Source organism: Pipra filicauda, unplaced genomic scaffold (genome assembly GCF_003945595.2).
Source record: "Pipra filicauda isolate LSUMZ 115617 unplaced genomic scaffold, ASM394559v2 scaffold76_size2844353_pilon, whole genome shotgun sequence".
NCBI lineage: Eukaryota > Metazoa > Chordata > Aves > Passeriformes > Pipridae > Pipra > Pipra filicauda.
The window spans coordinates 286,906-313,325 of NW_024104942.1; the positions used below are offsets into that span (position 1 = coordinate 286,906).

The 26,420-nt window shown below is 48.2% G+C and overlaps 1 long non-coding RNA gene across 1 annotated transcript; it reads left to right on the top strand.

The window, feature by feature from the left end:
* Positions 1-1,635: 1,635 nt before the first annotated feature.
* Positions 1,636-17,089, top strand: LOC113983838. Its single transcript, XR_005566621.1, has 3 exons — positions 1,636-1,866; positions 10,267-10,383; positions 15,514-17,089. It is a non-coding gene; the product is annotated as an uncharacterized LOC113983838 (long non-coding RNA).
* The last annotated feature ends 9,331 nt before the right edge of the window (positions 17,090-26,420 follow it).

The window sequence follows — 26,420 nt, forward strand, 5'->3', positions numbered from 1 at the left end:
TTGTTTGGTTGGGCTGAGCCATGTGACAGTGGATGCCCTTCCACAAGCACGTGCTGAGTTGTTTTCCAAGGGTGTTTGTGTTTGCAGCTGACACCAGCTTCTCCATTGGGAAAATGAGGTGAACGTCTGGAGAGCATCGGTTGCAAAGGAGGGAGGCAATTGCACAGTGAGATCATTAGTTGGAAAGGAAAATGGGAAACAAAGTGTTTGCATTTTGGGGCTCTTTCTGTGCTGGCTGTGGGCTGTGGGTCCCCTGCATGGGACAGCAGCTTTGTCTGAAAATGCTGGTACCTCTATGGTGCCTCTACAGCTCAGCTCAGCTCATCATGACTTGTCTCAGCTCTGTGTTGGGAAAGTTTGGTTCTGATTTGGGTCAGGAACAAGGGTCCCTGTCCCACCAGCTGTGCACAAAGGGACATGGATCTGGTCTGAGCTCAGGGCAGCCCATGGATGCCTGGGAAGTCACACAGTCCTTGGGCATGGTGGGCAGAGTGGGCATGGTGCCAGGCACCAGGGAGAGGCTGAATGTCTCTGGGACAGCAGCATCTTGTGATATTGATCCAGCCTCTCCTGCTCTCATCCCAGAATGCCTTCACTGACAGCTGTGGTTTAAAAGTCACGGGCTTTGAGATTAATTGGGCTGTCAATTCTTTTTTCCAGCAAATGAACTATCCAGAGAGTCTTTTCCAAGGTCCTATTTTCAGTGGGCAGAAATGTCATTTCAACATTTGGGGAGAAATATAGGTGGGAGCTTTGTGAAACAATTTATATCCTACTTGCTCTGTTTTAAAGCTGAAGCTAATTGGAGCAAGCCTTTATGGCCAAGGAGCCAATGTGTTTGATTGATTTGAATTACTTCATGGCTGTGGGGTGGGCCAAATACTAATTGATGCATGAGTTCTCCTGTGGGATGAAGGGAAGGGTGAGACCTCCTATATGGAAGGAGAAATGGGCTCTTTGGTGTCTAATATGCTTTAAATTTGGGTCAAAATTTTTCCTGCCTGTGAGGTCTAAATATACCAACCAATACTTCCTTCATAAGACTGCTGTTGTTCACCCTGTAATGTGCTTCTGCCCACCCAGGACCTCAGCAGTGTTTGGTGGGGTGTGAGGGTCAGTGGGCTGGGGAGCAGTCTGTGCTGAACTGGGGGTTCTGACTCCTTTCCCATCACTGCCACAGCATCTGCCTGCCTTCATCGGTACCTGAGCCCAGAAGTCACCATGGCTCATCACATTCAGTCTCTTAATAACTAACTAGAGATTAAGTTTTATTAGCTTAAATGCAGATGCATTTTCAACAGCCCACTAACCTTTCCTTCTTGAATCTTTGCTTATGTCTTAAAAATCCACTTTCAGTATAAGACTGTCAGATTAAATCCTTTTTAAATATCCTTTTCTCTGGTGAGGCAGCAAGATTTCCCAGGCAGCCCTGAAACTTGCAGATAAGATTTTACTGAAATAAGACATCCAGATGAAATGAAATCTCTATTTAAAGCAGCCTTTTGGGGGGTATCCCACTTTGTCCATGTTTTTCTATAACTTTTAAGCATCAGTTTCTTCACAGGACAGCTCATTTAAACTTGGCTGGAAAAAATCAAAGCTTGTTTTGCTTCACAGGTGAGAGTCCTCAGCCCTGGTTTTAAGGTGGGCTGTGAATCTGGTGGGTCTCTGACAGCCTTTTGGTGTGGAAGCTTCATTCCTGTCACACATCTCCGAAGGGCTCTGCTGGAATCTCCTGGGCTTTTCCTTGTGGGTGAAGACCTCAAGGAGCCTGAAGATGGGACTTGCAGCGCAGTTGTACCAGCAGCCTCTTTTGGTGAATGAGCCCATGCTGGTCACCACCGACTTCTTCCCCATCCCCATCAGGTAAGGCACACTGGTCCTCCTTTTTTAACACCATGCAACACATGCCATTAATATTAAAGTCTGGAGCACGTGTTTTTATCCTGAGCTCTAGGTCTGATGATTGATGGAACCATCCATGAGCATGTTGGTGGGACTGCACAGAGGGTGGTGGCACAGCTAGGGGAGGTTGCTCTCACAAGCACAGGAATGGGAGCAAGTGGGTCAGGCTGGGCTGGGCTGTGGTGATGAGAGAAGAGAGACCTGTACACCAACAGGCTTTTCCCTCTCCCCTGCTCATGCTGTGTGCCCTGCAGAGTGGCAGGGAGGGGGCTGAGCCAGCAAGGTGTGGGGGTCTCTGTGTCCCAGGTGGGCTCAGGCCATGGGACATAAGCAACAGAAAACCACAGACACAGCCAGCTGCAAACAGGACTCACAGTTGGTGGAATGTGAGCTGGGGGTCCTATTCCAGGGAGAGATAGGTTTGCTTTTGTGTGTGCCTTTTATTTATTTATTTTTAAATTAATTTTCTGTCCAAATAAGTGTGGAGCTACCTGCTTCTGGGTCACTAAAAATAGCTGTAAACACAATGCTAAGGAAGCACTGAGCAGGTACGTGGCTGAATGCCTGTATTTCAGGGACAGCTTTGCCATTTAGAGATGCACACCACGATTAGATTAAAGGCTTAATGGCTGCAATTAAACTTCCTGCAGGAATGATTTCCTTGCTGAGCTTTACTCGGCAGCAAACTCTGAGGTGGCAGCATTTCTACAGCAGTAAGGAGGTGTAGAGGCAAAGCCCAGCATGAGCCCAGCCAGAGGTGCAACCTCTTGCCTCTTGGCCAGCTCTCAGGTTAAATAAAACCCCTTTGCAGCCATTTCAGTAGCATTTCTGATGCATCAGATATTTTGCAGAATGGATGTAATAAGGTATGAGGAAAGCCAGTGGGTAGGTGTCAGGGTGATATTGGGCAGCGCTCAGCTTGGGAAAAATCCACCCACTTCCAGCAGTGCTGAGGAAAACTGCTTGAAATGAGAACACAGTTCAGCTCAGAAACAGAGAGAAAGGGCAGGCACAGGCATTCAACATCGGAGATTCACAGGGACCACACTCCCTGTGCAGCAGCCCAGCCAATGCATGGAGTGGGGAGGGTCCCCACTGTTCCCCGTGGGGCCTCACACCCACATGCAGAGGCAGGAGCCTGCCCTGCCTGTGCTTTCCTGGGCATCAGACATCCAAAGGCACCTGGGTTTCACAGCCTGCGTTTCTGGGGTGAAGAGCAGCCACCCCCAGGGCAACGGAGACTTCACAGCAGCGGCTCCTTGAACTCAGCCTGTGCAGCAAGTGTTACATTCCAATTAGTCCTCATTCCTGGGGACACAAAGACAAGAAACAGGCTCTTCAAAACTATAGAAGTGAGCCAAAAAAGGTTTATTTAACAGACCACATTCACCGGCAGAGAGGAAATATTCTGAGGTGTTGCACACGGAGCTGCAGCAAGAGCCTACAGCCCCATGCCCCTCAAAACACAGTCCTAGCAAGCACAAGGTTGCTGTTTTGACTTTTATTTCAGCCCCTTCAGCAGACTGCTGCTGCCCTGTTCAATATGAAGTGTTTTGCCTTCTGACATTAGGGCAGCTGAGAGATGCCCAGCCCAGGGGTGAAATGAGTCTCAGATGTTCATGCTGGTCCTGGTGCTTGCTCTTGCAGGATGTGTCTTCTTTATGTGTAGAGCTGCTCTGATGAGTCTGGAGACATTCAGGGTGTGTTTGCATCATCACCTGGGTTTGCCCTGACCTGAGCCAGGATTTGGCTCAGACTGTGCCGTGGTGTGCAGCCCCCCAGGAACAGCCACACAGAACAGGGCACACAGAAGCCAAGCTGAGTTAGCCCTTCTAAGACTAAAGCCAACTCTCTTTATTAAGTGGGAAGGACAAAAAAATACACACACACACAGAAAAGGAGGATTCAGCTAATCAGGCAAGAACAAACCTCTCCTTGGCCCTTGTGCTGGACACCACAGGTCCCATGGGGCGGTCACTGGGAATATCTTTGCTCAGCCAGAAAGGCATGGCCATGTCCAGGGGGAGCAGGAGAGCTGATGAGTCTAATTAACAAGCTGGTTTTGGGTAGAGGAACACAGCAAAGAAAGCAAAAGCCATATTTCTGCTCACCTTTATAAACAGGGCTGCTGACAGTGAGCTCTGTTGTAAAGCACTTTGCTGTCTGAGGATGAAAATTGCTAGATGAAAGCTTTGTATATTATTTTTGCTACAAGTACAACTGTTATCATTTAAAGTGATCTTTAGTGCCTGCTTTTGACATCTTCTTTTCAACCTTGCAGACTTATTTTCATTGGCTTGAAGAGTAAATCTGGCCATTTCCGAGATGAAACAATTTTCTGCTAGAAATTGCAGCAAGGTCAAAATTACGGCTAATACAATATTGTTTGGAACCATTGAATGAAATGGTGTTCAGATGGAAACAAACGTAACAAGGGCCCAAGAAAACAGCCAAAAGTTACAGCACCGAAACACTGTATTTTTTCATTACAAGAGCAATGCTCCCTTTGAGCTGGCCATTACTTTAAAAGTCTTTAAAAAGAGGAAGTGCAAACAAGCTAAAAAAAAAGGATCAATAAAAGCAAAGGAATGAAAAGCAGTGAAACCAGGCTCGTATGAAGGTTAATGCTCAGCTCCCAGTAATTACACTTTCACTGCAGTGGCACTGTCAGGGTTCAGGAAAACAGGCCACATCATGGCTTCTCTCCTTGGAATCACAACGGAAAGATCTGAACCAAAAGTAAAACATGATTAAGTTGTTCTGGTCCAGTGGCAGAGGAGGCAACCTGAGAGGTGACCGTGCTCAGCAGTTAGGAGGGGGTGTGCTCAGCTGTGCCAGTGACTCTCCGTGTTGCACTTGGGATAGGCAGCAGATCTGCTTTTTGATGGTTAGGTGAACCTGAAAATCAGGGTAGAGGGTGTCTGTGGTGCTTTCTGCCAGAAGGTTTCCACGTAGGAAAGAAAGAGCAGTGAGATGCAGAGCAGTCATTTATCACAACACTGGTTTCTCTCAGGGGAGCAAAACTGTCTGGAGAAGGGTGGGTGAGCAGTGATACTCCAGAAACAGCATATCCTCAGCAAGTCCTGCCTCTCTAGGCAAGGATGAACCAGCTCCTCAGATGAACCAGCTGGCATTTCCCCAGCGAAATGTTACCTATTACACCCAGGACCTGAAAGCTGCATTCATGTGCCCCTGAAGCAGAAGCTGAGCTTGGATCCAGCAAGTCAGTATCAGGACCATGCCTGACACCTAAGAGGCTGTTGTAAGCTTCTCAGCTGCCAGCTGGACATGCTGCTTTTCACCCCCTCCCACCCAGTCTATGGGCACTGCTGGGCACACAGTTCCTCTCATCACCAATGTGGGAGATCAGCCCTGCAAAACACATGGGGAGCAGGAGGCAGGAGGAGGGTGGCATCACTGTGGCTCAGGTACAATATCCATGGCCATCCACCCCTCGATGGTGTCCACAGCCCCACAGTTTCCATCTGTTTTCATGCACTCCAGGTAGGGGAAGGTGGCTCTGGTCTGGTTCAGACACTAACCACAGGGCAGGAGTGGCCCAGGCAGTGCTGCAGGCTCCAGAGAGGCAGCTAGGTAGGTCAGCCAATTTTAAATATGACTCTTTGGTGAAAATAGAAGAGGGAGCATCCATCACCTTCAGCTGGTATAAATGCATGCCCTCTTTCTTTCAATCACACCTGCCCGCCTTTTCCAAACTGTGAGCCTTTCCTGCCCACAGGAGGATCCGCTGACTCTTTTCTCACTCTGTTTAAATTCTCCTTGGAACATTGGCATCTATACCAATGTTGAAAATTTTCTTATTACTTTGCTTCTTTTTCCAGTATCCCATGCTTCTCATGGCATCTTCTTCAGACAGCTTTCCCTTCCTTGTTTCCCAGCTATTGTTTTCTTATTTCTAACAGCTGTCAGGCTAACTTCTAAAGTATTTCCTTCACTGTTTCTACAACACCTCTTAAAGAGCTCTTTCACTTTCTGCTTACAGCCATTTAGTTATTGTTTTTTTTCCACCCAGTCAGTTTTGCTGGTAATTTCCCCTGATTTATCTCAGCATTTTTGAAGCATAGAGTTGCTCTATTGCTGTCTGGGGCTGCCCTCTGCTCCTACTGACTATAATCGGACCACAGTCAGTACTTCCCAAGCAATTACCACTTCTTTAGCAATTAAATCAGTGCAGCAATAGAGCATCCTCTTGCATCTGGCTTCACTGTTCCTATATCAGGAAATGTCCATGTGAACCCTTTGGAAACTCTCCTGACACTTGCCCTGGTGACACACACCCCCGGTAGGGGTTTCTCCACAGCATCACCATCCAGACTGTGTAGAAGGGAGGCTACTGGGACCTGTCACCAATTTCTGCTTTAGCACAGCAGACTTTTTTTCCTCTTTCATTTTTTTTTAATATGCAACAAGAAAAAAACACCAGAAATTGTAAATTGCCTGATGAAGCCACCTGAATGAATTATCAAAAGGTTTTTGTTAAAACGCCCTTCTTCAAGGCTGCCCTCAGTACAGAGTCCTTGAAGCTTCCAGGCACATCTAATGCCAACTGCACCGTCCTCATGACATTAGCCTGTAACACAGCAGGAGTAGGAAATATGTCCCAGGTGCTGTATAATTCTCCCACAACTATAAAACAAGTGGCTGGGCCCATTTTCCCGTTTATTCTAGTTCAGATGCATCCAATCAGGTGCAATCTGATGCAATTCTGTCCTCATACTGCACAGAATGGCTGTTAAGTGTTTTTGCTTGAAGACTGTAAGAAGAATGATTTATAGCCCAGGGATTTAGTGACATCTTTTTCTTGTTAAATCATCTCTTTCTCATCCAAGGTGTAGGACTCGGTGTCTTTCCGACAAGAAAAAAAAAAATTAGCTTTTTGTCTTTCTTTATTTCCAGCGGCATCTTACAAGGCTCCTTTTTCTGTTGCATCTTCAGCACAGATTTTAGCTGCGCTGAACAGTCCAGGGAGACCTACTTCTCAGAGCTGAGGGGGAAAGAAAGCCTGGGCCCTTCAGATGACTTTTCCCTTCCAATGTTCTCAGCTCCCTTCTAGGTTGAGGATTGGCGGGGGGGGACCTAAATTACCTTGTTTTTTACAGCATCTCTTCTCCTTTCATGGTGTCTGCCTTGCCCAGGAAGGGAGCTGCAGTGGCCAGACCCAGCAGCTCATGTGGAAACATGTCAGCATCAGGGCACGGCTGCTGGGAGCCACCTGCAAACAATCCTGTCTGCAGCCCCCCAGGAGGTGAACTGAAGCCTCGCTGTCCCGACTCTGCTTGTGGCAGATCCCTGGGTAGAAGGAGCTCCAACCTCAGCCCTGCTCCCTTTATAGTTGGAGAGGTCTTAGCTGGTCTCGGGATTGCTCCCCTGGTGTGTAATGAGCTAAGACTGTCACCGGCCTCTGCAGTCCTTCCCTGCTCCTTCTCTGCAAAGTGCTTTGCACACAAAAAAAAACTTTGCAGAAAAAAAACCCCCTTCATAAAATAAACTCAGCTTTGCCTTTCTCTCTCAAGCAGCCTTTTGTGCCAAGAACAATAATAATCTGGTTTGTTTTTTTTTTTTCCCTGGGGAAGACTTTCTACCTTGCCCTGGTACCAGTCCCAGATCGGACTATGGAGGAGTTGGGGGAGCAACTGTGATGCCTGTGGAGGTTTTGGAGGTTACAGCCACTTTTCTCCGTGCTGTGATGGCCGAGAGCATTGCTGTCATATTTTACACACGGCTCAGTCCGTATTTGCTGGGGTTTGTGTTATATATTTTCATTACTGGAAAGAGCTGAGGGCTAAGGATACTTAAACTGTAATAAATACATAAATTGTTGCTGAAGACTCCCAAACACCCTGATGGAGGCCTGGCGAAGACACAATTACCTTACAGTGTAATTGAAGCCCTTGGAGAGGTCACTTTATTTCCATAGCCCTTAATTTTTTATGACGAATGGTTCCTAATATGCGCCTGACAAAGATGCTCATATAGTGTTGCTAAGTGAGAATAAGAGAAGAGAGAGGGAATGTGATTACGGGGCTGCAGAGGGTGACACACTGTCTTTCACGGCACCGCTGCCAGTGCCCCCTGTGCCAAATGCACAGTGGGGCTGAAGTGGGTGAGGGGCAGTCTGGCTATGGGGGGGGCAAAGGATGCCAGCAGCATGGTTACACCTTGTACATCCAATTTTGGGGACCCTTGGTCTTCCCTCCTGGCCTGTCAGAGCTGCTAGGAGGAACAGGCAGACCCACTGTGGTGGGCTGGTTGCCCCCAGAGATAGCAGTGGGTGCCGTGGGTGGCTGTGGGGCGGCTGCCAGGCAGTGGTCCAAACAGTCCCTTGAAAGACAATCACAGACTCATAGAACAGTTTGGGTTGGAAGGGACCTTGAAGATCATCTAGTTCCCACACCCTTGCTGGGCAGAGACACCTCCCACATAGATGAGGTTGCTCAAAGCCCCACCCGGCCTCAAACACTTCCAGGGAAGGGGCAACCACAGCTTCTCTCAGCAACCTGTGCCCAGTGCCTCACCAACCTCACAGTCAAGAATTTCTTCTGTATATTTAATCTAAATGTCCCCTGGTTCAGTTTGAACTCATCACTCCTTGTCCTGCCACTACAGTTCCTGATGAAGAGTCCCTCTTCGGCTTCCTTGCAGGCCCCCTTCAGGCACCGGAAGGCTGCTATGAGGTCTCCACGTAACCTTCTCTTTGCATATCTTCCAGACAACTAATTAGTACAATCTGCAACTTGTTTGTTGCTAATTTGTGAAGGGAGAGAGGAAGGGGAAGAGGAAAAGCAAGCGAGCAAGTGACAGCTGAGTCAGGGGACAAATATGTGCCCCAGGCTCACAGATAGTGCAGTGCTGTCCCATGGGGCCAAGTGATGGAACCCTCCTTTTTGGTGGAGAGAAAGCTGCTGGGAGAGATTTGCGCCTCTAGTAGGTGGGCAGAGAGCCCCTTTGCTGCCTGTGCCCTGGCAGGGGGCGATGCTTCAGGGGCTCTCAGTGAATCCTGGCAGGCACACGGTGGGTCAGAGAAAACCTTGATGCTTGCAAATGCAGAAGCTGCTTTTGCTGTGGTGCTTTATCTGGTGCATTAACTCCTTGAGACTACAAGTTATTTGGCTTTGAAATGGAGCTGGGAGTCCACATGAAAGGGACTGACAGCTCAATTTTTCAGAAATTTATTGTCCCCAGTATTAATTATATGACCAGCTTTGGCTGCAGGCTTTTATCTTTGCCTGCCACTCATTTTGCTGTAAATCTCTGTCCAGGAGTTTTGACTCATGGGGTACCATATAATTTGGTTCTGTATATTCATTAGTACTTTCTGATATCGCAGTAAAACCTTTTTGCATAAAAGTGGCTATTCATTTTCCTGCAGTAAGTGTAAAAGACAACCAATGTTACCCATAAAAATAGCAGTTTATTCCAGCAGCAAGTGTCTCCATGGGAAGCAAAAGGATCACTGCCAGGCCAGCTGCCTTGTGTGCTTAGATACTGCCCACTTACAAGGAAAAAGTGAAGCCTTTAACGAGTACTGCTCTGTACTTCTGCAAAGGGGATGGCTGGTGCAGGCTGTGAGATCACCCTGGGGACCTGCCAGTCCCCATCCTTGAGGACCCTGGTCAGGAGCAGTGGCCTGTTGGAAAGAGGAAACACAGGAGCTGAGATCCTCTCAAACCCACGGAAAAGGACGTATTTTGTTTGTTCTTCCCCTCTCCAGCCCTGATAAAAACAAAGCAGTGCGTCTTCAGGCTTTTCATTGCATTGTTTGTTGGCGTCTGCCCCACCACAACAAGCACTTTCCATTTTATCCCACCTAATAAATGACAGGCTCTATTACTGGGCTCATTACTGAGGCAACTGGCTGATATTCTCCGGCGTGGCTGTGCTCCTCCTTAGGCAGCACCATGGATGCTGCCAGTGCGGGGTCCTGGCGGCTCCCGGGATGTGGGCAGCCTCCCTGCTCCCCAGCCACAATTAGGCATTCGGAGAAGGTTCCTATCAGAGGATGTAATTCCATTCCCACACATTCCCCAGAGAAATGAGAGTTAAACAATGAAAAGATTGATTTTCCAATGAATGCCAATTTGTTTTCTAACTGGAATATCAAATTACAGAGAGCTGGGAGGAGGGGAGCACGGCACAGTGCAAGAGGGGACTTCTTTTAAATGGGTAAACAATTAATTCCCAGATTCATTACAACGATTTTAAGTGAGGGTACATGAAACAGTAAATGCATTTAATTTGGAGCCTAGCATTTCCCCTGATGAGTGGGGAGTTACAATATGCTCTTGCCATTGGCGAAGCTTCTTTCCACTGCAAAATTTAATTACGTCTTCATTACTTCAGGAAATTGATGGGAGACTGACGTGAGGCTGGAAACTTCACAGGACGCTCCCTGAGTTGCCTCCTCCATCATGCCACAAGGGCTGTTGAAACAGAACTGAATGAAACTTCACCTCCCAGGTATGTGATTGGGATGCCTCGCATCCCCTCAGTGCATGTCCCTGTCTGCAGGAGAAGCTTACCCTCACTCCTCTGGGTGTCTGTGGCCTCTCTGCAGGGGTGGAGACCCTGGCCAGACCAGGGCTGGATGCCCCAGGCTTCTGGTAGGGTGGCAGCATGCCACCTCCTGAGCTTGCCTTGATGGGGCAGTGGGCAGTCGGGGGGCATAAAGTGGGGGTCTTGGCAGTAACAGCAGCAGCTGAAGGACAGGACAAGACACCTGCACAGATGATACCCTACAAAAGGGCACAAAGAGTGAGGGATGATGCTTTATGCTCCACCAGAGCAGCTCAGTGTCTCCTGGTGCAGATCCTGAGGATCCTGGCCACTTGCATAAGTACTTGGGAGCAGCTCTTCAGAGCTTGTGGGCCTGGGAGAAATCAGCAGGATGGGTGTGCAGTAAATAAATTGATCCAGGCAAGCTCAATTGACTTCCCAGGTAATTACCTAATGACTATCTGAGAGGAGCACAGCAGATAGAACAGCACAGTCTCCAAGAGGGCTGCTCCAGAGACCTTGCACATCCCAGGCATGACAAGAAGATCAGGTACAAATATAGCACTTCAGACCTAGCTGATGTGACAGGCTCAGAGGGTGATGCTGAACAGGGATGCTTGCATCATCATGGCACTAGCCATCCCCCAAAACCTCACCCTGCCAATGGCTGGTGAGGATCCAGCTGCCAGTGACTGCTTCCAGAGCAGGCAGCACTGGAAGGGGACACTGACCGCTTGGCACTAGTCAGCAGGGACAGGTTTCATCCCAGGAAGGGAAAGGAGAGCAGCGTCCCTGGGCTCAAGTGCTGATTAACACGTTTCAAGTGCATGCGACTGCCGTATCCCTTCCACAAAGCCCCGGCACTGCCTCCAGCACTCTTGAGGTGCTTCCCCTGGAAAGTCAGCTGCAGACAGAGCTGTCAGCAGTGCTGATGCGATAACAGCTTTTGTTGGCAGTGCCGGTAAACAAGTGCCTTGGAAACTTCATCTGAAAATAGAGTTGTGGCTGTCTCCTGCTCTCCTAAGGAGAATGGAACATTTCCCCCCGCCCAGGCACTTTTTCCAAAAAGTCCCCAGATAGCTCAATCTGCCAGTGAAAATGCAGCAGCGATCTGGTCCAGATGGAGCTGATGGTGTGGAGCCTCCCCTGGGTCCTCCTGTGCTCCCCAGCCAGCACCAGTATGCAAGGCAGACCTCAGCTGAGCTTGTGATTACCTGCCCATGTCTTTTAAGACAGATGATCCATTTTATGGGCTGCCATAAAAGGACAAGGAAACTCACACAATTCAGGCAAAGCTGCCATTTGCCTGAAATGATCCTTTCTTCACTCAGTGACAGGGACCCACGTGGAGCCCATTAGCAGCACTCCTTGGAGACCCCGGGGATGCTGGGGAAGCTGCCAAAGCACACAGCCCACCACGGGGGAGCTGCTGGGAGAGGTGGCAGCTTGCCCGGCACACGCAGCTTCCCGGGTTTGATGAAGAATCACTGGCAGTGTGGCTGCTCCCAGGAATACCCGGGCACTGCAAGACCCTTTGGACAAGGTTTAGCTCCTTACAGATCCCTGTCCTGCACACTGACCCTCTGGCTTCCAAACTGCTCCCTCTGTTAAAATGTATTGTAGTTGCTTACAGTAAGAGGAAAGAAGCACAGTAATTTGGGCGATTGGGTTTGGGGAAAAGGGATTTTCTATATTATTTTTTTTACTGCAAAGTGAATAGTTAAATTGCCCCTGAGGCACTTGCCCTGGTCCCCTAAAATTTGCTTTTACCTTCCAACACTACAGGCGTGTTGAAACCCTCAAATTTGTGACCAGCAAGATATGATTCAGCAAGAACATTACAGCACGTTTTAGGTATGAAATTAACGGTGTGTAATTAGAATAGCAATAATGAGAAGTTATTTAATAATTCATTTCTTCTTATGAATTATTTGGTGCGTTCTTAACTTCATGACCAATGTGTTATTTGGCAAAGAACACCTCTGTAGCCCTCGCCGGGCATCCTCTGGGTGCTGCTCATGCTGGAGCCACCACCCCCGAGGTCCAGAGGGTCAGCACCATGGAGCTCTGAGCTGGATCCTCAAGTGCATCCCCAAATGCAAAACCTTTCAGCTACAGAAAATCTCATTTCAGGCAATATTGCAGCCACAAGATACTTCTGCTTCTGTGGAGGGAGGAGAGACCTGTCACGCACTTGCCCATGTTTATGGTTTGAGCCTGTTTGCTCTTGTTAACTCTAAGTTACTAAATTTATAAAGAAGCATGTAAATCAGCCTTGGCCCTTCACAAGGCGTGAGATGTTATCTGCAGGCTGGGTTATTCACAGAGGGCCTGAGCTCAGCTCTCAGGATAAATGAGTTTTGGCTGCAGATGCAGAGCCATCTGTCCTGCCAAACTCAAAACCCAGGGGAAGCATCATCCTAGGGACTTTGTGGATGCTTCCTGCTGATGCCAGTCATCACCCTGCCCACAGCCTGGTCTTGTCTGCCTTCCCTGCCAACCCTGCAAGGTGCCTGGGCTCTATTGGGCACCACAATCCCCTGAGCTTTCCAGGCCTATCAGCCCCATTGCCTTTGGCAGTGTCTTCCTGGTGAGATGCTGACACTAGCAGGACCGTCTCTGACTGCATTTCTCACTGTGGTGTTTTGCCTAGCCTGGTTAGAGACCGTGTCAAGGCTCATCTTCTCTGAAGCAGAGCAGCTTCTCCTGTGGGGTTTGAGCACACTGTTAAATTCATCACCCATTACCAACTCTACAACACCAGCCCTATTGCTCTGGCAGGCTCTGGCTGGCCACATCTGCTCCCCTCACCGTTCAGATAGATGACTTAAAAGATTTTGCCTCCATGAGGAACTCTGAGCCCCAGGGTGCCACAGGCCAGTGGAATTACTGCTTTGCACACCTGACTCTGATGCCCCTTGCCAGAGGTCCCTGTGACTGTCAGTGTGGGCAGGCATCGCTCACCCCACCTGCTTTTCCCATTTGCTCTGTGCACACAGCCTTTCCATGCAGGCTGAACCTCATGTGCAGGCTCTTGGCACCTAGGGATGGTTCAAACCACTGAGACATTGAAGGTATGTCACTGATGTGTGTTGATATCCAGCCGAGAGTGGGGTTTACTCCATTGGCATCTGCATCTTCGTCACACATGTTAGAAGGAGCTTACAGACATGACCCTCCTGCAGGACACTGATCCCTGGCCTTTGCTGCTGCTGAAGTAGCCAGGGAGCATACCTGTCACAGCTATACCTGCCTGAAGATCCAACCTGGCAGAAGGAGCTCAGTGCTTCAATCACAAATGACTTTAAATTCATAGGTTTTTTTTCCCCTCCTTGTGTGCTCTTTATTGAGCAAAACCCCCATGGTTTTTCATTGCATAAATCTGTTGGCACAAAGCAATCAACACACTTCAGCCCTTGTCCTGCCTGGCTGGACCCTGTGGAGAAGATGGGTTTGGAGCATGGAAATGCTCTTCGGGCTCCCAGTGGGATGGCCAGCATGGCATAGGCTATGGCTGCTGAAAATGCACAACTGCAAGGTTCCCATGATGTCCCAAGTGGTTTTTCTATTTCACATAGACATGACTAACTTGCAAAGCATGCCAAAATAGGCTCAATTTGCTCCTAGAGTTCTCTCATTTGGGTTTCTCTCCATTTTCTGAGTTTTTACAGGGACTGCAGAGGGACCATTCACCTCCTGGCTCAGCAAAATGAATTGTGTTGGACATTTACACTGTTATTATTTCTGCCCATTACATTTTCTTTTTCAGACATGTTTTAATTAAGTGAATTTTCCTTTAATTTTGTCTTTTTTGGCTGATCAAGAACAGCATTGAAAATCACAATTAAAACCAAAAGAGAAAGGTCATTTGTTAAAGCAATAATTTTATTTTTTCTACCTTCTTTCCCACTGGCAAGGATTCAAGCAACCACCCACAGCCTGGTTTCAGTTTGAATTTAACAAAGTGCCAGTGAAGTGCCTCCTCCTCCCAGTGAAGGACTGCTCCTGCTGCTCTAGCAGGAATCCATGCAATTTATCATTGCAAACACGATGCTGCCAAGGTGGGATGCTGCTTCAGGGGTGGGCCCGTGGTCCTAGGTGGGCATCTTGGAGCTACCACAGCAAGCTTCAACTCTTGCCATATTTTGTTTCATTTTCTGACACAGCCTTGGCACATAGTACCTGGCAGTAATTCTCTATATACCAACAGAAGCATTGATTTTTGATATTCAGCAGTAAATCTCCTCCTGACCTCTCTCCAAGGGGGTGCAAAGGGCAATGTATCCTGTGAGAGCAAAGGCAGTGGCTAAACCCACTACATGTGCAATTAGCTCTTCTCCTGTCAGCCCTTTCTCAGCACCCACTGCTGTGCCCTGCTTGTCCTGCCCTCCCTCTTTTCAACTCTGCTATCCAATTTCTTTCCTTCAGGACTGCCTCCCAGCAGTGTCCTTGACAATGGCTCTCCAGGCTGGCATGGCTCCTCAACAGCATTACCTTACAATAAGCTTTTCCAAGCTATTAGATGGCAAGGGTTTGATTTTCCCCCCCCTTTTTTTTCCTCCGCCTTCTGAAAACCTTTACCTGCAGTATCCTCTTGTTCCCTTCCTCCTGAGTTTATGTCTCAGTGGCTGTAATAAATTGCAATGGAAATAATGCTCTGTATTTCCAGGAACTAATCAAGCATGATTGTGCCGCAGCAAAAAGCCAGCACAGCTGCTCAAAGGAGTAAATCCCAGGGGAAGGAGGGATATAAATCCCTGTCAGACCAGGAGAGCAGGGTGGATGGAGAAGGAATTCCAGCTCACCTGGCCTCCATCCTTCCCCCAGTGGTAGGGAATGACCAAAACCAGCCATTTAAAGCATTAGATATTGAGAAAAAAGCTGCCTCTCATTTCACCCAGGTTTTAGTCATTTATTTGGTGGAGTTGGTTGCAGTCCAGGCTTGGCATACATAGGAGAAGTCATCCCATGGAGAGCGTCTAAGAAGAATTTGGGACGAGGGATCTGCTAATATCAGCATCAAGATGAAAGGATTTTGTGATTTATATACATTGATGTCAATCACACGTCCCTTTGGTGCTTCTCTCCCCGCAGGGAGAAGCAGTAAATCTCATGCTGCCTGGCCTTGGAGGCAGAAGATGAAGCCCAAGCATCATGTGGGTGGGAAAATACAAGGACTCCTACGAACATCAAGGAAGACATCCGCAGCTGGTGTAAGCCACAAATCCAGCTATGCCTGATCCTACCCAAGGTCCCATACAGCCAAAAAGAGGCTTTAAAATATCCCGGGGAGGAAGCAGCGATAGAGCTTGCTGTGTCCAAGTCCATGCATTATGTATTTCTCACCAGAGTTTGCATGAGATCAATGAGGCTGCGTCCCGTCATCAGTCGACAGCCTGCTCTTTGATGAACGCTGCGCTGAAGTCTGGGCACGGCAGCACTGGATGGTGGTGGGAGCGCAGGTTGGGCAGGGCACAGCTTTAAGGCAGAAGGAGCAGAGGGAGAGGAGGAAGAGGATGCACCCTAAAGCTTGGGGCAGTCACCACTGCGAATTCCTTGCAGCCTGGGTGTTGTGATGCTTCCCTGGGTTAAGGCGCAGAGCTGTGTTGCTGCCACTTACGAACTCTTCACTCTTATTTATGCACTCTTCCCTACATGCTCTTATTTATACACACAAATAAAAGCTGGGCGGTCACCCACTGCATTATGAAAAATCCTGCCATGCCCATTTTACCTGATTTAGTGTGTGCTAAGTAATTTTCAGAAGATAGCTTTAGGACTGCTTCACATCTCTCTTTTTGAGAAATGCAGCACCTTCCTGGACCACAGCAAACTGTCTTCCCTCCAGCTTCCCCTTTGCCACAGGGAATGAATTTCAGAGCTTTTTTTCAGCTCATTATTCTAAGCATTTCATCAGACGTTACATGTCTGATTAACGTTTCACAGGCTGTGTTGTGGTATAATATCTGCTTCTGACGTGGGCTGCTGCGGCAGGCAGAAGAGAAATCCATTGCGTTTTAGATGGAGATAACAGTTTAATCTGATCTGCACTTGGAAAAGAAAAATCTCTCGGGGGAAAACCCAGGTCCCTGAAGGCAGTGTGCGAGGCCAAGGCACTGCTGGCTCCCATAACCATCCCTGCAGAGAGGTGACCTATTCTCACAGAAAGCACTAGGAGGTCTTACATTTTTCAAGCTGACTTTAAGCCTACAGTAAGACCCACGAGCAGGCTCTGTGCCATAAAAGACGAGAGAAATTGAAGCTTTCCCTGGCTTTGTGGAGGACTTGATGCTCAACATGGAAAAACCTCCGGGAGTTTGCAAATGCTGCAGGAGGAGCAGCAGAAGTCTGTTGTGCTTGAGGGGAAAAATCAGCCTGTGGTCTGAAAACAGGGCAAGGACCCTGCTTGGTCAGGGGAAGGACTCTCCCCTGTACACCACATCGAGTGCTCACTCTGCTTGTTTTAAGTGCTACCACAGCTATGACAGCCTTGAAACCTCAAAGTCGGATTTGGTTTTAAGATGAAGTTAGCCAAGAGCAGCAAACAGATCTGTTCATTTTAAGCCTATTCCTTTTTTTGTTTTTGTTTTTCCTACTGACTGTAGTTGCATAGAAAATCTAAACCAAAAAAATAAAGTTTCTGATTAATCGTTTCTTATGTTTGAAGAAGAAAGGCTTTGGTTTCGAATTTTTCTGAAAACAGAGTCCTTCCATGCTGGGCAAAAAGAGTTACCCAGCAACAAGGCAGGGGAAAATAAAGGGAAAAGGAGATGAGGGGGAAAACACAGAGCCTGTGTTCTTCCTGATGTCCTTGGTAGGCTCAGCGTGCAGGTGCAAGGGTGGGTGTCCTGAACTGGTGCATCTCCTGGGGCATCAGCCACTGCCCGTCCTCCTCTCCTCTGGATACTGGTGTGCAACAAGCCCAGTCCTTGGCAAAGTGTGGGGACAGTCTCCAGCCATCCATGGATGTTCTTGCTCCGTGGAAAGGCACCTGCTCCAAGAGCCTCAGAACAGGACATTGTTCAGACCTTCCATAGCATCATTTGCTTGTTCTGGACGGTTTGTTCCAGCTATACCCTGGCTCTTCAAAGAGTTCAGCAATATTTTCCTTTGAAATGCCACATGTTGGAACATCTAGACTGAAGCTGTGGTGGAGCATCTGAGGGTCAATTACACTCCCTGCATAAAAAGCATTAAGAGGCATCCTGTCCTTAATCTTTTTTATGGTTTTGCCTGCTTTAAAAGCTCTGTATATAAACAAACCTTTAAACAAATAGACTTGGAAGTATAATCTCCTCACATAGATTCTTACAAAATTGTGTTCAAACCATCTCAATCTTCAGGACAAACTAAATGGGTTGAAACCATTACGTTTCTCCGTCTAAAGTGGCTTTTAGAGATGACCCTTCTATGAGCTCTCCTGTTTTTTCTACTTGTGCTTTTAGATGTGTAGGCAAATCAGTAAGTGCCAATACCAGCCTTAGCTGGTAAGCTAAGCCTCTCTGCTTAGCTTTTTCCTTTTTATTCATCAAAGGATCTCACCAGTCCATTTGTGCACAGCATCAAACTCCTCATGAGCACTCATGATTTCTCTGACAGTGCCTTCATCCACAACTGCACAGGACTTCAGAAGAATTACACTGTGTTTGCTACCTGGCCGATCAGAACAGTCCTCCATCATTAATAAAGTCCTCTATGATCAATACTCCATTGAATCATGAGTGGGATATTTCTAGAGGGATAAATTTCTAAAAGCTTGGGGCTAACCTATGCTCTCACTCAAGTACCAGCTGGAAGCTGGGAGCTTCTTGTTCCTGACCAGGACAAAGTGCTGTGTCTACCCTTCTACTTTTTTTTGCAATAGAGAAGTTGTAGCTGAGCCATGGTTGAGAGAGGGGTCGGGCACGTGATTTATGATATAAGTATAGTTCATTGTAACTCAAGATGGCAGCTGCATAAGCCAAACATAACTCACCTTTCCATCTGGTGGCTGCTGGGAGTGCTATTTAAAGAGGGAGAGATTGCAACAGAAGAAAAGAAATGGACGCAAAGAAACAAAAATCTCTGTGAGGTACTGTGCCAGCACAGAGATATGGGGATGATGGAAAGCACTGCATTTCCTTTGGGTCTGTTCCTTGGGAAGCTTTACTCTGAATTTCTTTGTGTTGCATCCATTTGTTCTCTCAAGAACCTTCCCATTTTGTAGTTGCAGCCAGCAGTAGCATCCCCCAAGCCTTCTCCTCTGAGCAGACACTGTGCTCTTGGCCTCTCCTTGCCTGTCATGTGCTCTGTCCACCTCAAAGTCTTGCTGGCCTCCACTGGACTCCCTCCAGAATATTCAGTCTTCTTGTGCTGCTCCTTTTTCTTATGTGTCCAGTGCAGAAAGAGCAGGCTCTCTGAGCCTTGCTGTTATGCAGCCAGGCCTGGTTTGGAGACAAAAGGCTTTCCTGAGAGCCTGTCTCTGACTGCTGCTCCTTATTATTGTGCTTTCTTGTGTTTGAGCCAGTATCAATGATCAACCAAGCCTAAGGAGAGGAAAATCATTACAGTGCACCAGTTCCTCCTCTCTTTTACTTAGTGAAGAAAAAAATCATGCTGGCAGCAGACCTGGAAGCAGTGTGTTGTGTACTTTTAGCAAACACATCAGCTCAGTCCTTCCCTGAGCATCCCAAGGCAGATGGCCAAACAAAGGATCTCCAGGCTCTGCAGGGACAGGGTTCACAGAGTCCCCTCGGTAGGACCTTCGTAGGGACAGGACAGCAGCAGGACAGAAGCACAGGCTGCTGGGTCACTAACCTGCCTGGATCTGGGTCACAGCGTGTGGCTGGCTGTGCAAGGATGCCAGTGAGCAGCCTGGGTTAAATACCCCAGAAACAGCCTTGGTGCAGAGCATGCAGCTTTATCCAAGGGGTCTTTCAGCAGGAAATGAAGCCACCATTGCTCCTCCCCCCAACCACCCTCTCCCAGGCTGTGTCTCCTGCATTTTTTCCCTTGCTGGTCCCCCACACCCATTTTTTCCTCTTCCTCCCTCCCAAAAGGGCAGGTAACACCCTCCCTTTATGTTTATTTCCTTTGCTTGGCCTCAGTCACTTTTCTGGGATCCACCACCTGCAAAGCTCGGTGTCAAGAGTACTGGGTACTCACCAGTACTACCTGACAGAACATCTCATCTCCAACTCCTTTTAGCATGTGTGCACCTCCTCCTTTTCCAAGCCTGCCTGATGGCCTCAGTCCCATGGAACAGGCTAAGCATTTGTGTGGAAGCTATATGCAACTGAAAACTCATCATTAGCCTAATTAGCCATTAAGGATGCTAAAGCATGCAAAGTACATTAAAAACCTCTTCTTAAACAGCAAAGTCACCCCATGGCTTTTAGGGTCAGTGCAAATTGAGATGTATGGCATTAGTGCAGCTGCAGAGCACCAGCAAGTTCTGCCCTCTCCTTCCCATAGCAGGACCTTTGACCTGTGAAGCTGCAAAATGGCTTTGAACTTTTACAGCAACCTGCCTGGCCAAAGAGATTTATTTGTTCCTTTCTACAGGTGACAGCAGTCAGATGTAATTTACAATGTAAGGGAAATGTAAGAAGCATCACCTGCAGCACAGCTCCAGCTGAAGGTGTGCCAAGGGTCACAGAGCCTGTGCTCCTGCCCCAGACAGGTTCTCAGTGAGCATCATGCTGCTGGGGGTGTCTGTGATCCCCTGAGGGCAGGAGGTGAGCTCAGGGCAAAATCTGGGATGCCCACATCATAAGAAGCAGGATGCAGAGCAGGCACAGATGTTAGGGGGTCTGTGGGATGCCCACACTCCCTGGGAAGTACCAGATTTGAAGCCTAGCAGGCAGGTAGAACTTTACCTCCCTCCTGGAGGCTCAGCCTTTGTGCACAGTGCTGGACAGCCAATATCAGCCTGTTTCAAGCCTGCCCCCAGACTTTCAGAGCCAGTGTGACCTGAGTGAGGCCTTCATGACTTCTCCCAGCACGAGATAAAAGTGGTTTATTGCGCAGCGCTAACAATGTGATTTGTTCACACATTACCCAGGGGTGGCACAATCTGTACTGGTTAAAGGGAAATGTTAAACCTGTCACTTCAGCAGGAGATATTCGAATGTGCTAAATGGGTCCTGCTGTTAAAACAAATATTCCCAACCTAAATTTATGAAGTACTGTAAAGGGACAGATATTGGAATGCTGCAGCATCCAGAGCCTCCCTCTCACCGGCAGCTACAGCATCAAGGTGCTGGTGTGTGACTGAGGCTCCTTTTGTGCAGACACAGAAATTCCTGTGCAAGGCAACAAGTGCACTGGCAGGGAAGGTGGTGTTCCCAGAGGCTCTTAACAGTGGCCAAAAGAGCCCATTTAGTTGCCATCCAGCTGGGCTCTAACAGCACCTGCGGGAGTGCAAGTGCCACCTGCCCAGCACTGGGTTGAAAAGCACACCCAGGGCTGAGGGGCACAGGGAAGGGGAGGACATCATGGGTTCGGTTCTCATCTTGCAAGGACACCACAGCAGAGGTTTGTGGTGTGGGGGCAGGTTGTTTTGATGCAGTGCACGTTCCTGCTGTAGCCGAGAGATGCTCTCCGAGACAGGGGATGTCTTTGTCTGCATCACGAAAAAGGCCCAGAGAAGTCTCCTAGCAAAAGGGAGAGCTTCTTATTGCCTCTGCTCAAAGCATTCTGCAGGGAACTGGACTTCCAGAAATTACCTTCTTTTCACTGAACACACGAATGGGGAGGGATTCCCAAAATTTCTTGTTCTTTTCCATCTCTTCCACAGTGTTATTCTCAGCTGGCCACTTCCATAGGAAAAAAACACATGTGAACCAGTGTCAGATGCTGGCACTGGCCTGGCCCTTGGTGCATCTCTCTAGTAGGAGAGCAGAGATGCAGCCTGGACCTTGCGTGTGCTCTGGCTTACCTTCTCCTCCCAGCTGTGGGGGGTTGCTGGCCTGTGGAGATCTGAGCCTGCACAGGCTGTTTCCTCCCTCACACGTCAGCTCAGCCGTGCTCTAGCATTTAGCCCTCCCTGCCCGTCCGTGCACAGGTGCGAAGAGAGCTGTTGCCCTCCACGCTGTCTGTGAGAGCAATCCTGCCAGCACCATGAACAGTGCTTCGCCCAGCAGCACTCAGTAATTACATGGAAAGGGTCAGCAAAAGGCAAATCCTGCTGTTCCTGAGACAAAAGGTCTTCAAGGGTCCCTCAGCCTTCCTGCTTGCACAACCCCCTGGTATCTGAGCAAGGCATTTGTGCTCTGCCATCCCCTCCAGGTGCCTGACTTGCACAGATTAAAAAGAAAAAGCCCAGGCGCCTCATATCCTAGTGCTCCAAGGACAGCAGTTTTTGGTTGCAGAAGGAATGGTGTCTTACTCTACAGCCAAGGGGTTTGCCTCACTAACTGGTCTGGGAATGACTGGGAACTTCTCTGTTTTTCAGCTCCTTTAGCCCACACTGAACCCCAAAAAGGTTTGTGTTTTTGACACCAGGGAAGGAGAAACTTGGAGTGCTGGACACCCCTGCACTATCAAAGGACCTAGAGACTTCAAGATCTTCACCTACCAGAAGGCACAGCTGAATTTGCACATCTCCACCTTCTCCCTCCTTCATTTTCCTGTGTATAAGCTCTACTGTCAGATCTTTTCTTCCTTGGACATACCAATAAGCACATAATGAAAGTGCCGCCTGCACTATGAGTAGGAGCACACTGAAATGCACACAGCAGTTGATATCTTGCAGTAACTCTTTCAGGCTCTCTGCAAATCATAGCAGCTCTCCCCAGTTCAATGACACATATTTTCCATTCTGAAACCAATAGCTGCAAAGCCAGAAGCATTATTTTTGCGAACACAGAAGGTCAGGGGATGGGGAAGAACTCCCATCTTAGATGGAAGAATAAAAAAAGAATTCAACATTGCCATGAACTCCAAAGCTCTAACACAATGCAGTAGCATGCCAAGTGAATATACTGCCTCTTAAAATCCCTAAGATTTGAAAAGACCTCTAAGATCATCAAGATAAATGTTACCCCAGCACTGCCACCTTCCCCAGTAAACTATGTCCCTAAGTGCCACATCTACACATCTTTTACATACCTGTATGAATGATGACTCAACCACTTCCCTGAGCAGCCTGTTCCAACGCTTGACAACACTTCCACTGAAGATGTTTTTCCTAATATCCAGTCTAAGGCTCCTCTGGTGCAACTTCAGGCCATTTCCTTTTGTCTGTCACTTGTTACCTGGGAGAAGGGTCCCACCCTCACTTGGCTACAACCTCCTTTCAAGAATTTGTAGAGAGCAATAATGTCCCCCCGAGCCTGCTTTTCTCCAGGCTAAAACCCCTCTCAGTCCCTCCTCATCAGACTTGTGCTCCAGACCCCTCCCCAGCTTCACTGCACTCAGCTGGACACACTCCAGCATCTCAGTGTCTTGTGGGCCCACTTCTCAAGCTTGTTTTGATCCCCCTGGATGACATCCCTTCCTTTTGTTGTGTCATGTATTTCTTGGCTTCGTGTCATCTGCAAACTCACTGAGATGCACTCAATCTCCCTGTCTATGTCATTGGTAAAGATATTAAAGAGTACCAGTACCAAGATAGAGCCCTGAGGGGCTCTTAATATAATATAAAGCAATCAACAGAAATGGAAAAGTATCTTAAAACTAGATATTGATTTCCTGTCCAATGAGATATATCTCAGTCACTTCCCAGCCTCACTGAAGTCACAGCTGTGGGGCTGTGGCTCTGTTCTCAGGCTGTCCCAGGCAAGGAGGGCTCTGACCTCCAGCAAGAGCAGGGCTCGCCCCATTGTCTCCCAGTGAGCTTAGATCAGAGCAAAACAGGAAAAATGAGATGAAGTCAGTTTCAAAAGCATCAGAAGTGGAAGTTCCACACCAATAGCCAGAGTTTGGAAACAATATTTTAAATTAAGAACCATTTTCAAGCACTCCCCAGCTGATTTCTCATCTACAGTCCTCTTCTCTCTCAGTCTGCAACAGATGAATCTCCACACACCTGCCTGTCGTGGAGTACTGGAAATATTGCAAATATCATTCCTATGGTGGAATCACCTTTGTGTACATAACTGTGCATACCCCAGGCTGTACACAAGGAGCTCACTACAGGGCAACAGCTGAACTTGTGCAGAGATGCTCATGCAGCCAGTGACTACCACCAGCAGCTTATCAGAGTCATGGGTTAAGCATTGGGGCATGACAGAGCACGGCCATCCAAGGGTATAACAGTCAGGGACAGGTTTCTTTTCCATTACTTGCCTAGAAACTTTCAAAGTCATGCCAGTCTTTTTCGCTCACTGCACCTTGTACACTGAGCCCCCCTGTTTCAGTACCCACCACATGGAAAGGAGTATGGAGGTCCAGTATACAGGGATTTGTTCTGCTCTTCCACCCCTCACCAGCACAGACCCCTCAGCTGCCCCTTGGAGCCATGCTGGCATGTGTTGTGGGATGCTTTATTTCAGAGGATCTCAGGATTGCCCAAGCAGAGCTGAGTCACTCCAGAACTATTTGTTATTGTCATACCAGTGCAAAAGAATTGTTTCTTCTTGTTGGTATTTGGAAAATCAGGAGAGGACTAACAGACCAGCAGAAAAAGCAAAGGGACTCCTGTGTGCTGCCCATAATTTCTTTATTCCTGACCAAACCATCCACTCCTGTCTGCTCGAGTTGTTGTTGGGCATGAGTGAGCCTTATAGAGCCCTGGAAACAACCAGGGCTGAACAGCAGTTATCAGTCTGCTTTGATCATCCTCTGCTTTTCCTGGGGTTTGCAACCAAGGCTATTAACCAAAGGAAGAACTGGGATCCACTTTGCTGCCTGCCTGTCACTCCCACCCTTGCAAATGCCTGCCATTGCTGCAGATTCACAGGCAAACTGGCAGGGATCTTTCTCTAGGAAGAGGGAAACATAAGGAAGGTCTTTGATTTATCAGTCTGTTGAATAAAAATAAATTTCTAGCAATAATCTGTGAGTTGCCAGCATGCTAAAAAACCAGGAGGGAATAGACTTTTCCAACTTTGCCCTTCCTAATTTTTGAAATGTTATACTGAGTGTCACTAAATATGGCTAAAGATGAGCTCTAGTTGAATAGCAGGACCTAAGTTTGTAAAACCTGGGTTAAGTAAAGCAGAGGAACATCAAGGTATCTCAGAAGAGCTGGAGGTATTGGAGGGAAGGCTGAGATTTTCCTTTTTTATTATATCTGATCTAAGGCTATAAAACCTTGTGTTGGGGGTGATGTAGCATACTCAAAACGCATTCCCATGGGCAGATATACTTACACAGACCTCTATTTGATAGCAGACATTTGTGTATACTCATGTAAGTCAAGATGTAACAGCCAAATACAGTCATCTCCTTGTTATTGTTAACAAACGACCTCTACTATTCTTGCTCTGTGTGACATGGTTTTCTGAAACCCCCACAGTGTTACTGTCACTGCAGGTCACTCATAAGACAACAAAACAAGGCAAAAAACCAACCAACCAACCAACAAAACAGTGGAGGTTTTTCATGGGCTCTCCCTATTGTAAGAGAAAGGCCCTCACACAGCAGAGACTGTGACCTTGCCCTGTGCCAGGCAGGTTTCTGCTCCCTGAGCTGCACCAGCAGAGAGTGCATGGCTGGGACCTCAGCCAGACCTCAGCCTCCCTGTGAACAAGGGGCCCCAAGGGAGAGCAGAGCTCTTCACCTCTCCCGTGATCTGGAAGGCAAATCACTCAGGCTTCAGAGGCTGCCTGAGGAACTTTATTTTTAGAGGAACCTCTGAATTATGCATGAAACATAGGGAGGGAATGTGGCATTTTATAGGAGACTGTAGCATGGGGCTGCATCAGCCCCTTCTTAACAGGGGCACTGGGGATTCAATCAGGCACCTGCACAGTGTGGGACTGCTCCAGCACGAGCTGAAAGGAAAGCTTTGCTGCAAGTACCCCTTTAGGACCATGCCAGCCCCAAAGCCAGCTGCAAGCTCAGCTTAAAGCACAGGGAAGCTCAGAGGAGAACTATAAAGGATCACTGGATTGGGACTGAAGCTCTCAAGTTCCCTTTGCTCAGTGGCCACCAGTCCCATGCAGCACAGGGGTAGTCCCAACAAGCACAGCACTCTTCTGAGCGTGGTGCCTACAGGCAGAAAACTGTGGCAAAGAGCTGTCTAGACAGGGAAGCACAGCTTCATCCTCCAGTGCTCATCCAGGCTCCTCTGGGATCCCATTCGGATGGATGGAGAGCTCAGCTCCCAGCAGCTGTCAGAGATGGGTCCAGCTGCTGCCCACCTATCCAGATGCAGAAAGGTTTCCAGCAATTGCCATGCAGGCTGCAGGAAATGGGCAGCAGTGGAGATACAGGGGGGTGATCACAGCTGGGAGATGCTGCAAAGCTCTTTCTCATCTGCTTTCCCATGGAAAGGACCAAAAAAAGAATTTGCTACAGGACAGATGTGATTTTGTGGTGTTTTTTCTCCTCCCAGCTACACTATTTGAAAAAGTTCATCCCTGCTGGCTTGCTTTCCTTGATCCTCCTTTCCCTGTTTTTGCAGAGGCAGGAAACCTCCTGAGGTGGCCTCCAGATTCACACACAGTGACTTGGGTTCTGGAAGTAGCTTTGGATCAGCTGATGCAGATCAAGGTAGAGAGGAGCATCCCCTGTGGACTGTAACACTGGCTGTTCCTGAGATGGCACAAAGCCCACAGGTTCTGCTCTTAGAGGAGAGTTTATCTTCAGAGCTTCAGGCAAACTCTTCCCATGTTCCACAGCACAGCCAGGGATAATGGCTCAGCCAGACTGTGACACCTTGCTCTGGGCAAGGGGAATGAGTGGAGGCAGTGGGAGAGGGGCCAGAGACAACCCGGCCATCCAAGAGACCGGAAAAGGACGGCAATGGAATAAGTAAACATGTTGCTAGGAGACACCAAATTTGAGATCATTAATTCATGAGATCTCTGCAATGAAGTGAATAATTTAGGTTGTGGGAGGCAGGGGGAGAAGTG